The 15,094-nt window shown below is 37.7% G+C and overlaps 1 protein-coding gene across 1 annotated transcript in view; it reads left to right on the top strand.

The window, feature by feature from the left end:
• Positions 1-15,094, top strand: part of LOC104600806 (uncharacterized) — a 67,791-nt gene that overhangs the window by 24,836 nt on the left and 27,861 nt on the right. The gene's annotated exons all lie outside the window — the stretch shown is intronic.

Below are 15,094 nucleotides of genomic sequence, written 5' to 3' on the forward strand. Positions count from 1 at the left end.
ACATGCGAGGAATAATGGGGATGTATTTTTTTTTTGTTTTATCTATACTACTTTAAAAAGAACGATGGCCTCAAGAGTATTTCTGGAATTTTTTTGAGGACAAAATTTACCCCTCTATATTTAAATTTATTGATAAAAAATGAGGGCAAATAGGTTAATCAGTTTTTGATATTAAATGAATTGAAAAGAGGTAATTTTAAGATATTCAAGCATTCAATTCCCTCTCAATAAATCCAACATTTAAGTTATTAACTTGCATTCATGTTCATTGAATCATATATTTGAGTCATTTTTGTTTCTTCTCATCATTAAGTTCAATTAATTAAATCCATACTTAATAAATTATAATTCCAATAAAATAAAAGCTTATACTTTTAAAATCTACCTAGAAAAAATAGTGTTTTCATCTAGGTGGTGGTAAGAAATTAAACCATTTTGGGTCAAATGGATCAATCCATGTTACCACGATTAAATAATAAAATGAAAAAAAAAAATAGAAATAAAAAAATTGGGAACATTTTTAACATACATATTAAACAATAATAAGTATGATAAATAAGAAATGTTTTTATTAATGATGAAAATGGAATGTAAAATTTAAAACTAATTAGAAATAAAACTATTTTCCTATTCTCTCATTTAATCTTATATTTAAGATATATTTTTCTCATCATTAAATTCTTGTAATTAAATCCACAATATTAATTTTAATAGTATAAAAATAAATATTTTGAAAAGTGATTTGAAAACAAAAACATTTTCTTCCCTTCCAGTGGTGGGCAAGCAATTCGACCATTTTGGGTCAAATGAATTAATAAATAATGCCATAATTAAATAATAAAAAGTTAAAATAAATAAGTATAAAATGTAAGAAGTATTTTTATTAATGATGAAAATGGATTACTAAATTTAAAATCTACCTAGAAATGAAATGATGTCATAGTCAAATAATAAAATTTTTAAAAATAGAAAACACAAAAATCACAAAAATAAAAATAAAAAAAAACAGAAGAATTTGGGTGCATATCTAGTATTATATATTTATAAAAAATAAAATATTAGGTACATCTCTAATATTATGCATTTATTATATTGAACAAAAATAAGTATTATACATAAGAAATAATTTTATCAATGATGGAAATGTAATACAAAATTTAGTGTCTACCTAGAAATCAAACTATTTTTCTTTTTAGGTGGTGGTTAGTGGTTTGGGTCAAATGATATCATAGACAACTAAAAATAGTGTAATAAGTAAAAATTATTTATATAATGTGCATGAAATATATAGTTTAAAGGGAAAATTATAGTCAAAGCCAGTTGTTTAAAATTAGGTTGTATGATGACTCAAAAACCAACAAAACTTTGACACTCGGCTCTACATTTCAAATTATAAAAACCCCCACCATGTCATTGGAGGCTTATGTGGTTGTTGCCAACATGGGACTCTTAATGCATGTTGGACACAACAAAAAGCCTATACTGAAAATAGGTTTTTAGTTTCTCTCCTACTCCCTCTGTCTCTCGATCCCCTTCCCATTCTTTCTCACTCTCACAGTCAGGTCTCGATCTGTTGCTCCCTTTGTCTCTCCCACTCTCTCAGCTTTGGTTTGTAGCCAAATCAAAACCATTGTTTCTTTCCCTCTCTCTCTCTCTCTCTCTCAATCTATCTATCGTTCTCTCTCAACCTCTCTCATTCTTCTCCCTCACTCTTCCTCTCGATCAATATCTCCTTCTCCCTCAATCTTTATCATTCTCCCTCAGTCTTTCTCCCGCTCCCTCAATCTTAATCAGACCGTACAAAAGAACTAAAGGGACCAACCACTTGTATAATCAAGTTATAAATTTCTATCAAGTTGGTGTAAATTTCACAGCCAAGAGTTTCTTGTGAATTTTTATCAAATTGGTGTAATGATACCAATTTGATAGAAATTGGTATCATATGTCCTTTTTTTTTATTTTTCTTACACACTTATACCACTCGTACAATTAAGCTATTTTCTTATCTAGATGGTGGGTCAATGATCCAACTTTTCAAAGAAACCTATGATGTCATAATTGAATATTAAATATTTAAAAAAAGATAGAGCACCAAAAATGAAAATGTACAGAATTTTGTCAAAAACATTTGAGAGCATTTCTAATGTTATATATTCATCATATTAAATAAAAATAATTGTTAAAACAAAAGCTATTTTATTTATGATAGAAATGGAATACAAAAGCTATTTTATTTAATAATAATAATAATTGTTATTTGCTACAAGCATTTAAGTTTATTTTTAATCATATTGTTACTTTTGTTAATTTTCAATTTCTATCTTAACTATGATATATCTAAAATTCAATTAATTAATATGAAGAAAAAAGTTTCACGCGCAACGCATGTGCTTAATTACTAGTAAAAGTAAATAGAGGAATTTGATATCACAGACTACTGTTTTTGCAGAGTTTTTAAGGGACTCTCCCTCTATGGTAATGCAGTTGCATTCCTATTTATTGAAAAACATGCTCACCAACTTGGAAAAAAGTGAATAAAGGGCGAGATGAATTATATAATTAGGGTTCTCTCCTAGTAGCAAAAGACCCTTTGCTGGTCATTCACAACTTCAATGTGGTAGCTGGGACCTCTTTCTCCGCACATACTTGTTTTTTGTTATCTTGTCTGCAGACAAGGGCATCCATTTGAAGTGTTCAAGTTCGTTGGTTTACATAGCAGAATGGGGTTTCTTTGGGATATGGGAACTTAATGATGGAGGAGACCTGTAAACAATTATTAGCCGGTTGAGAAATAGTGACAGGCCATTTGCAGCTTTATCATCATTCATCAAAATAGGATGGCCAAAGCTTTGGCCTGCAACTTGAATATTACATTCTGGTTCAGCTGGGTTGCTAAATCAGAAAATTCTCTTCCTGACTCTAGAGTTGAGTCAATAGGCATACTCCTTATTGGGGCACATATTCAAGTTTGGACAATGAATATAACAGTGGAAAGAATTGGATCTTGGGTCATAATTGAAGCATGGAAGCTGCTTATTAGAGCCCATCATTAAAGCTGGTTAGAATCAATTGATGAAAAAATCAACAGTCTTGAATTAATTAAGACATGGCAATTGCCCTCTTTTTTTTCTGTCCATGCAAGAATCTAGGTCAAGTAATTTTAATAGAAAATTTTAGGAAAAATTGAAGCCAGGATGTTTAAACTAAAATAGGGAAAATGCATCAAGAAATCATGAATAAACTCCAATATTTTGTTCAACTTGGTTCCAGATTTTATTAGCAAACCACACCAAAATAGCATCTTCATATGCATAAAAATTCACGTACAATTACTATTTCTTACTAGGTTTTGAACTCCTACTTTTGCTTTAAATATGTGAACCTTTTAGAAGGGTTTCCTATTATTCCATCACCATAACAACTCCTACATAGAAAAGAGATTCTATATCTGAACAAACTTATAACTTGTTTTAGTAGGAATATTATCTAATCAAAATGTACTAATTTTCCTAAATTTGAATAGCAATAAAACAATGAACTGATAGTTTATGTTCTTGTATTGGACCTATGCATCTTCTCTTGTGCAGTGGACATGGTACTACTTCCCTAATGCCTTCAAGATAAGTGGACCGACTAAGAAAACATCCTTTTTGTTTTATTCTCCTATTCCTAGTATTGCCGATAATAAGTAATTACTTAAGTAGGTCCAAATAAGCAAATCTTCATATTGGACTGCCTCCTGCATGTCGGTTATGGAACTGAAACACAAAGCCAGCCTTCTCTATCCTGAGACATGGTTGAGGTTGTGTAATTGATCTAATGTATGTCAAAATACCTGAAGAAATGATTAGGGGAGTTCATAAGTGTGTGGATAATCAAAGTATAAGAATTTAAGTGAATATTGATGTAGACCAAATTGAAATCTTCGTGATTCAGATTCATTTGAGATACCTTAGAAGTTGAGACCAGAAAGCATTCCATCTGGTTGGATACAGTACTGGAACAGAGATGGGTGCAGAAACATGGAGGGGTGTGAATGATTTACTTAAAAAATGATGCTCTAATAAAATTGTGAAAAGAAGCTTTCCTCAAGAAGCTTTTGCTACAGAAATTAGGTCTATTCATTTTTTTTTGGGAATAAGGTAAGGTAATTTATTCAACACAGAAAATGAGAAATAATATAACAAAACCCAGACCAATAAGACTGCCTGGGTACAAGTCAGATTACACACTCATCCAGGACTGAGAACAAAACAAATGAGTCAGATTCTGATGTTTGAACTCCTCGGTAACCGACACCCAAGAGATTAACTTTCCCACAGCTCTCTGCACTAATTCATCCGGACTTTTAATTTTACTACAGAAGGTTCTGTTGTTTCTCTCAGCCCAAATGGACCACAACACAGCTGAAGGAATGGTTTGCCATACTAGGTTTCCTTTCTTGTTGAGGTCTTCTACTCTCCAACAGCACAACAGCTCCATCATTGATCTCGGCATAACCCAACTAATATTCAGAGCTTTCAGGAAGGGCCCCATACCATGAAGGAAATTGGACAGTGAATGCACAAATGCTCTGCTGAAAGAGATCCATACCATGAAGGAAATTAGGTCTATTCATTTCTCTTTCAACTTTATTTTCCATTAGATGATATCTCTGGAGGATGGTTATGAAGAAAGTGGTATCTCTTGTACTCTCCAACAGCACAACAGCTCCATCATTGATCTCGGCATAATCCAACTAATATTCAGAGCTTTCAGGAAGTGCCCCATACCATGAAGTAAATTGGACAGTGAATGCACAAATGCTTTGCTGAAAGAGATCCATACCATGAAGGAAATTAGGTCTATTCATTTCTCTTTCAACTTTATTTTCCATTAGATGATATCTCTGGAGGATGGTTATGAAGAAAGTGGTATCTCTTGTATTGTCAAAGACCAATAAGCTAGATGGTAGTAATGCTCTGGGGTGAAGTATTCTGCACAAAATTGCCAGTCAATGTGGTTTAAAGATTTTCTTTTTTCTTTTCAAAGTGCCTTTTATTTATTTATTTTGCAAAATAGGGAGGGATCATATAAAACTGGGATGCAATTAGTAACATGTTAGTCTGTGCTGCTCCAGTTAATTGTAGAGTAACAGAGTTCACTATATAGAAACAGACGTAATCAATTAATTCTGTCTAATATGTAAAGTACCTAAAGGCAAAAGACATATGTCTCATTTCATTGTTTCCTTAACTGGGGAATTCAGATGGAAAACAATAGATTGCTTTAACAATATCATAGAAAATAAAAAGTTCATTGCAATCTATGGCAACTCGCACTCAGTGGGGACTGGGGAAGGACATCGACTCATTCCAAGTAATGGAGTGGTCCTTGAAATATGCCTGTAAGGCCCTCACTGCTTTTCAGCCTCTTTCAGTTAAATAACAAAACCCATCTATATCTTATTTCTCTCTTTTCAACTTTACTAGCATTAAATTGCTCTAAAAAGATGCCTCTGAGATTCTCAGTCTTCTGCTAATTACATCCATAGAAGGGCTTGAACAGAAAGTCACCCAGATACTGGATATATACATGAGATATAATGGTTCTTGAACCCCATTTATCATCGCCATACACACTTTCTTACATGCTTCTGTTTGTTTTTTGGAGCATTTTTCTTGTAGGAAGAAATGATAGCTATTAGCCAGAACTCAGAAGCAAGATGAACTGACTGGTTTCAATTGTTGAGCTTCATGTTACTCTTTGTCATGTAGTACTAGTGTAATTTCTATTGAAATCACAGTTGTAGGGTGGTCCATTTTTCATTGGTGGATAGCTGAACTCATTTTGTCTGAGTGCGTCCGATGCCATAATGAAGCACTCATGCCTAGGATTTTCTTCAACCAGTCCCTCAGTTTGCCATATGCATTAAAACAGTTCTAGTCCAATTAACAGTTATTTCGGAGATATTTGGAAAAAGAAGATTCCCAGAAAATTTCATATCACAACCTAGCAAATGAGGATATTTCAGGGATATATCGCCAAATATCATTGATATTGCGAACCATGGAATGCCATAATGAAGCACTCATGCCTTGGATTTTCTTCAACCAGTCCCTCAGTCTTCCATGTGCATTAAACAGTTCCAGTCCAATTAAAAGTTACCTGATAAGTGATAAATATAGGATTGTGTGATTTTGAAATTTATTGCACTATGTTATTTTGAAATTTATGGGTTGGTAGCTAGGGTTACCAAGATTGTAAGGGTGCCAGACACCATGGACTTGTACATATTTCATTCCTTCTTTAATCATTCTTTCTTTAATGCAATAAAGTGAACAGTTGCCAATCAAAAAATTATGGGAGGCAAAATATTGTATTTAACAGAAATTATATATGCAAATCCTGAGAGGGTAAATAATTATGTTAAATATTTGTTTCAATCATCTTTTAAAAGAAAAAGAGTCTGGAACCCTGTTTATCGAGCAAAATATGTATCCATGTGCATAATAAGGTGTATATGTTGGTAAAAGATCCAAGTGTCATGGGTGTGATTTATTTGTCATTTTTTTTTACTTGTTGTTTATTAGTAGAAGAAAAGAGAAGAAATAAGGAAGAAGAGGAGAGAGAGAGAGAAGAAAGGAGAAAGGTTTGGAGAGTTCTAATCTGTCTGGCGGCGCCAGATTATGTTATTATATATAGGGCAACCATAAATAAAAGGGGAAAGACCCTTATGCCCCTACTGTAGTCAAAGTACATAAATAAAGGAAAAAAGGCTATTTTAACTAGACTATGTTGGATTGAAGTCTTTGTATGTATGAGTATACTCTTATTAGCCTATACTTAAGTTTAAGTTGTCCTGTACTGGGCCTTTGTTAATGGGCCTAATCCTGTTTAATGTTTTAAGTTGTCTGGGTGTCCCATCACTAATCAGGGACATTCTAGTAACTTCCTGTATCATTGTACTACATCATAATATAAATAATAGTACTGTCGACTGAGCAGTGCAGTTCGACATTCCAGCATCTCTTCTTCTTCTTCTCTTTTCTGCTACTTCGGCTACAGTAATTTAGCTTTCATGGTATCAGAGCATTAGCTTCTTCCTGGTTTCAGCCGGCACACACTCTCTTCTCTTGCTGTCTTTTCATCTTCTCTCTTCCTTTTCTGGGTTGCTGCAGTGAAGACCTAGGGGTGTAAGAGAGTAAAGCAAGTTCGAACCTAGGGTTTCTCTTGGTTGTAGGACTCAAGGGAAGTAAGACCCAGAAGTAGATGTCCTACTAGGTTATTTCCAGCAAATAGTAGCTATTTGGCTACTAAGAGAGGTTTGTGTAGGACAGACCTAGTTGAGGACTGATTTCAGCAGTCCTAGCACTAGCCGAAAGGGGCTTAGCTATTTCTACAGTTGCAGCTTCGGTGCTCCAGCAAGACTCGCACAGACTTAGCTTCTTCTACAGAGCCCACTGTTCACTTGCTACTGTTGTAGCCTCGAACTGTTCACTCGCTACTATACCCGAACTGTTGCAGTTTTTGGTTCAGCCCAAGTGAAGTCTATCTAGTGTTCTACCAGCACTGTGAACACTTCTACCAGCATAGCAATGTGGCAAACAGCTCCAAGTTCAGGGTGGTTATCAGTCCGAAACCCCTCACCACTGCTGTGAGATTACCTAGGGAGCTGCCAGCTCCAGATTGTTCAGCACTGTGAACCCTAGTTGAGGACTGATGTCAGCAGTCCTAGTATTGGCCGCAAGGAAGGGCACTCTCTTTACAGTTGCAGTACTCGAAGTTCAAGTAGAGTCTGCATAGCACAGTAGTTGAGAACCCTTAGCTTCAGGTCGGTTACCAGCCCAGAACTCCTTGCTTGCTGTTGTAACTGAACTGTTTCAGAACTGTGACAGTCTCGGCAAGTCTGAAACTGTGTCGAGTGCTGTCAGAACCTGCTGTGGCTGCAGTCAAGATGTCTTAATTAGTGTCACCTACACAGTGGCTGCGGTCAAGATGTCTTCAATACCCAGAGATGTTTCTTCTAGAGATAACAGGCCTGCGGCAAGTGGGAATTTTGTCACCAGCAACAATGATGACAACTCACAAAATACACCAACAGTGTCTTCTTCTCCTATGGGACAGGTTGCTGATTCCTCTGGAATTGGTACTTTGGGCTTTACTGCTAGTGAGGTTGAGGTCCTTAGCAGGGCATTAGCCCGTCTAAGAAATAATTCTTTTGTTTCTACATCTCTTGCTAGATCAGGTACAGCCTCTGCCTTCAGTGCCACTGGTTCTATTGATTCCACTTCTTGGGTTATTGATTCCGGTGCTACTGACTATATGACACATATGTCTTCCCTATTCTCTTTATATCATTTGTTGTCTGATCAGGATAAGATGAGAGTTGTTGACGGGTCTTTCTCCACTATCTCTGGAAAGGGAATTGTTGACCTAAGCAAGGACCTCTCTCTTAAATCAGTTTTACATGTTCCTAGTCTTACCTCAAATCTTTTGTCTGTTTCAAAACTTACCAAAAATTTGAACTGTAGTATAACCTTTTTTCCTACTCATTGTGTCTTCTATGACAGATTGACAAGGAGAACAATTGGGTGCGGTCATGAGTATGGAGGCCTCTACTACCTTGATGCAGACATCGGCTCAGCCTTACAAGCATCTGCTGCTAGTAATCCGGAAAGTGTGGAGTCAATAGCTAAGCTGCATCTTTGGCATGCTAGGCTAGGTCATGTGTCTTTCTCCTCATTAGAAATGTTGTTTCCCGGATTGTTTAAGGGCATTCCAAATCAGAGTCTAACCTGTGAAGTATGTCAAATGTCAAAACAATGTAGAACTGTGTATCCAATTTCCAACAATGAAATTTGTGCTCATTTTGATTTGGTTCATTCTGATGTCTGGGGCCCTTCACCTATTGTTTCCTTTGATGGCTTTCGGTACTTTATCAGTTTTATTGACCACTACTCTCGTTGTACATGGATCTACCTATTAAAAGGACGGGATGAAGTACCACGGATAACCATGGCATTTTGCAAAATGATTGAAACACAGTTTAATAAGAAGATTAAGCAATTCAGGTCAGACAATGCTGCTGAATACTTTGAAAAATCCTTGAACTTATTCATGGAAGATGCTGGCATACTACATCAGTCATCCTGTGCTTATACTCCTCAGCAGAATGGGGTTGCTGAGCGCAAGAATATACATCTATTGGAGACAACTCGAGCCTTACTATTCCAGCACAAAGTCCCCAAGCAATACTGGTCTCAAGCTGTACTTTCTGCCTCATATCTGATTAACCGGATGCCATCTAAGGTGTTGGGTATGAAAACCCCTTTCTCTATTTTGTGCCCCACTCTTCCAGACTTTTCCCTTCCTCCTCGGGTCTTTGGTTGTATATGTTTCATACATGTGAAGGATCTAAAGAAGACCAAGCTGGATCCCAAGGCTACAAAGGGAATATTCTTGGGGTATTCTCCTACACAAAAGGGTTACAAGTGTTATGACCCTGTCTCCAAGAGAAAGTATGTCACCAGAGATGTGGTCTTTTTTGAGTCTCAACCCTATTTTCAGTCTTCTCAGAATCCTCTTAAGGGGGAGACTAGTGGGATGGAAGAGGATTCTCATTCTCCCTCCTTTTTTGTTCCCCTATCTGCCTCGGGTCTTCCATCCTCTCCTCCTACTCCTTGTTGTGACATTCCGGGTCAACCTAGTGAGGCTCCCACTGTGCCGGTTACCTCTCCTGATGCTGCAGATGTTCCTAAAGGCTCCAGTAGGCAACAAAAAGAGATACATACAACTGAAGAAAAAGGGGTCCTCAACCTCATGACAGCAACCAGTTGGACTCGGATCAATCTGTCTCTACAATCCAAGGTAATTTCAACTCTCATACTTTTGATTTGGATCTTTCTATTGCTCTCCGTAAGCCTATCCGCTCTTGCTCCACCCGACACCCCATTGCTGATTTTGTTTCTTACTCACATTAATCTCCTACCTATCACTCCTTTGTGTCTGCTCTTTCCTCTGTGCGTGTTCCTTTTAGGTACTCAGAGGTTGTGTCTGATCCAAGGTGGAAAGAAGCTATGAATGAAGAGATGAAAGCCCTAATGAAAGCAAGAACTTGGGAATTAGTGGATCTGCCAGAGGGGAAGACCACTGTTGGGTGTTTACTGTAAAGCAGGGAGGACGGGTCCATTGAAAGGTACAAGGCCAGACTTGTGGCAAAGGGGTTTACTCAGAAAGAAGGGATTGACTACAAAGAAACCTTTGCCCCAGTAGCAAAGCTCAACACAATTCGGGTTCTATTGTCACTAGCATCAAATTTTTCATGGGAACTTCATCAGCTGGATGTGAAGAATGCCTTCTTAAATGGTGACCTTCATGAGGAGGTATTTATAAAACCTCCACCAGGGTATGACTTTAGTAGAAAGGTGTGCAAACTGAGGAAAGCATTATATGGGTTGAAGTAATCTCCCCGTGCATGGTTTGAGAGGCTCTGTGGGGCCATGAAGAAAGTGGGGTACACTCAGAGTGGTGCAGACCATACCTTGTTCATAAGGAGACAGGATAGCAAACTTACTACACTCATTGTTTATGTGGATGATATGGTAATTACCGGGAATGACTTGGAAGAGATAAAAAGACTGAAGGAGTTTCTAGCTTCTGAATTTGAGATCAAAGACTTGGGTCATTTGAGATATTTTCTTGGGATTGAAGTTGCCAGGTCAAGAGAGGGAATCTACATATGTCAGCGGAAGTATGTTCTTGACCTCCTAGAGGAAACAGGCATGATGGGGTGTAGGCCAGCAGATACTCCAATGGAACAGAATCATGGCCTGCAGGAATCAGTAGGGGAAGACTACTGTGATAAAGAGAGATACCAAAAATTGGTAGGGAAGCTGATATACTTATCCCTCACTCGGCCAGATATTGCTTATGTTGTGCATGTTGTCAGTTAATTTATGCACTCTCCAAAGATTCCTCATATGAAAGCAGTTGAAAGGATTCTCAGGTACTTGAAGACTTGCCCAGGGAAGGGAATTCTCTTCAGGAAAAACAATAGAAATGAAATTGAAGCCTACACTGATGCAGATTGGGCTGGGTCTATTGGAGACAGGAAGTCAACCTCGGGTTACTGTACATTTGTGGGAGGAAACCTGGTCACATGGCGCAGTAAGAAGCAGAATGTAGTGGCTAGATCAAGTGCAGAAGCAGAGTATCGAGCTATGGCCCACGGGGTTGCTGAACTCTTATGGCTCAGAACTCTTCTTAATGAACTTGGCATTAAGGCTGAAGGTCCTCTCAGGCTGTATTGTGACAATAAATCTACCATCAACATTGCCAACAATCCTGTGCAGCATGACAGGACAAAACATATTGAGATTGATCGACACTTTGTTAGAGAAAGAATTGTCTCGGGTGAACTCTGTGTGCCTTATACTCCATCTGAGATGCAAATTGCAGATGTACTGACTAAAGGGCTGGCAGCAGCAAAGTTTAGGGACATGCTTGGCAAGCTAAGCATGATTGATATCCATGCTTAGCTTTAGGGGGAGTGTTGGATTGAAGTCTTTGTATGTATGAGTATTCGGCTGATAAGAGTTCTTATTAGCCTATACTTAAGTTTAAGTTGTCCTGTACTGGGCCTTTGTTAATGGGCCTAATCCTGTTTAATGTTTTAAGTTGTCTGGGTGTCCCATCACTAATCAGGGGCATTCTAGTAACTTCATGTATCATTGTACTACATCATAATATAAATAATAGTACTGTCGACTGAGCAGTGCAGTTCGACATTCCAGCATCTCTTCTTCTTCTCTTTTCTGTTACTTCGGCTACAGTAATTTAGCTTTCAGACCAAACAGACCCTAACTAAGTAGAATACATTCATAAATATAAAGAAAAACATTCCAACACTCCCCCTCAAGTTGGGACATAGATGTCAGTCATGCCCAACTTGTCACACAAATTACTATGCTGCACATGATGAAGGTCCTTGGTGAAGATGTCTGCAAGTTGTTCTTCTGAATTGACATATGGAGTGCACACTTCTCCACTCACAAGTTTTTCTTTAATAAAATGCTTGTCCACTTTAATATGTTTTGTTCTATCATGGAGGACTGGGTTAGCAGCAATGTTGATAGCAACTTTATTGTCACAATAGAGTGACATAGGTTTGTTAACTGCAAAACCCAGTTCACCTAACAGGTTTTTTATCCACATGGTTTCAGCAACTCCACGAGACATAGCTCTGTATTCCACTTCAGCACAAGACCTAGCCACAACATTTTGCTTCTTACTTCTCCAGGTGATTAAGTTTCCTCCCACAAAGGTACAATACCCACCGATAGACTTTATGTCATCAACTTTCCCTGCCCAATCAACATCTGTATACACTTCAACCTTCAAATGCCCATGTTTCTGGAATAGAAAACCAGCTCCTGGGAACTTCTTGAGGTATCTAAAGATCCTTTCTGCAGCTTCAAAGTGAGTTGTCCTACGATTATGCATGAACTGACTAAGGACACCCACTGCATAGGCAATATGAGGCCTGGTCATAGACAAGTATAAGAGTCTCCCTACAAGTCTCTAGAACTTCTTCACATCTTTCAAAAACTCCCCTTGACTGTCTCCCAACTGATGGTTAGGCTCAATGGGTGAATCAATTGGATTCACCCCCAATTTGCCTGCATCCTCTAATAAATCTAGTACGTATTTCCTTTAGGAAATAAAGATGCCCTTTTGAGAGTGGGCGACTTCAATCCCAAGGAAATAACGTAAGGGGCTTAAATCTTTCACCTCTAATTGAGTGGCTAAGAATTTCTTCAGCTTCTATGTTTCAATCTTCCAGTCTTCTGTAACCACTATGTCATCAACATACACAATTAAAGCTGCAACTTTTCCTTCACCTTTCTTCACAAACAGAGTATGATCTGACTGACATTGTTTGAACCCCATTTGGTGTACAACTAAGTAAAACTTACTAAACCAGGCCCGAGGTGATTTTTTCAACCCATATAATGATTTTTTTAACCTGCACACCTTCTGTCACTACCTTTGGCACAAAAACTTGGAGGTTGAGTCATGTACACCTCCTCTAGGTCACCATTCAAGAATGCATTTTTTAATATTCAATTAGTGAAGTTCCTACTCAAGATTGGTTGCTAGTGAAAGGAGGATTTTGATAGAATTCATCTTGGCTAGTGAAGCAAAGATCTTTACATAGTTTACTCCATATACTCGTGTAAACCCTTTGGCCGCTAAAATGGCTTTGTACCTTTCTATTGTACCATCAACCCTATGCTTCATTGTGAACACCCACTTGAATTTCATCGGTTCTTTTCTTTCAGGAAGATCCACCAACTCCCAGGTGCCATTTTTGTGTAAGGCATTAATTTCTTCCTTCATTGCATCTGTCCATTCAGGTTTGGATAAAGCTTCTGCCACATTCTTAGGAATAGAAACACTGTCAATGGAGGAAAGGAACACATGATATGAAGGTGAATTATGATCATAGGACACAAAGAGATATGATGATTAGTAGTACAAGATCAAACGCCCTTTCTCTTAGCAATAGGAACATCAAGATCATTAATAACAGGGGAATCAATATCAAGAGGTTTAGACATATCAATGGGAATAAGTGTATTTGGCTGATGAGGAGGATCTGCCTATAGAGAGTCTGATGATATTGGTTGCATAGTTTTAGGTTCCACGACTATTGAACTCTATTGGCTCTTATGGAGGCGAAAGAAGACATGAAATGGAGGAGGATCAGGAAGAGGAAGTAATTGAGTCTAAGTCTGGGTGTGTTTCTCCTCAACCCTACTCTCCCTCTGAGGAGAAACCGAGAAAAAAGGCCAACTCTCAAAGAAGGATACATCCATGGAGACATAGTATTTGCATGAGGCAGGGTCATAACAATGGTAACCCTTTTGAGATAAAGGGTAACCAAAAAACACAAGGAATGGCACGAGGATCAAGCTTACCACGAGAAGGGGACAAGTCATGAACAAAGCAATGGCACTCAAAGACACACATTGGAATAGGGGACATGGGAGTCGTACGAAACAAAAGTTGATGTGGGCCTTGTACTCTAGTAACTGAGATGGCATACAGTTGATGAGATGTGCATCAGACATAACAACATCCATCCAAAAGCGTTTTGGAACATTCATATAGAGTAATAAATCACGAGCTACTTCGAGAAGATGATGATTTTTCCTTTCGGCAGCACTGTTTTGTTGGGGTGTCCTAACACAAGAGCTCCGATGAAGAGAACCACACGAAGCAAAGAACTCTGTCAGATCACTATGGAAGTACTCCTTTGCGTTATTCGGCTGGAAAATATGAATCTCAGTTTGGAATTGAGTAAAAATCATGTGTTGAAAATCTTTCGCAATCTTTGACACTTCATCTCTAGAACGCATAGGATAAACCCATGTATATCTAGAGTGGTCATCAATCAAAGTAATGAAATACTTATATCCAGTCTTAGAAGGTAGAGTAACAGGGCCCCAAACATCAGAATAGACATTATGAAACGGAAATTCAGATCTTTTATTTTTTAAAGGAAATGGATTTCTACAATGTTTGCTCAATTGACATGTCTGACATTGTAACCCACTAACTGACAAAGATTTAAATAACTCAGGAAACATAAGTTTTAAAGACTTGAACGAAAGATGACCAAGATGACTATGCCATAAATAGGCATGACTCTCACAGATGAACTTAAGGACTCTGTAGCCACAAGACCGGCTTTGTTCTCCAACACATAGAGACCATCCACCATGCTTCCTCTACCAATCGTCTTTCCTGAGGCCAAATATTGAAACACACACAAAGAAGGAAAGAAGGTGATTGAACAATTCAAGGAGTGAGTAATACTGCTAATGGAAAGTAAATTGATAGGTAATTTAGGAACATGCAACACATTAGAGAGGGTAAGACCGAAAGGAAGGGAGATGGTTCCTTGACCGGCTATGGTGGAGAATGATCCATCAACTTGTCTCACCTTATCTCTCCGAGAGAGGAGGTTATATACCTGAAATAAAGTTGACTTACCAATCATGTGGTTTGAGGCTCCAGAGTCAATTATCCAAGGGAAATCAGATGTATG

The sequence above is a fragment of the Nelumbo nucifera genome, chromosome 8, assembly GCF_055504915.1.
Source record: "Nelumbo nucifera cultivar China Antique chromosome 8, China Antique-T2T, whole genome shotgun sequence".
NCBI lineage: Eukaryota > Viridiplantae > Streptophyta > Magnoliopsida > Proteales > Nelumbonaceae > Nelumbo > Nelumbo nucifera.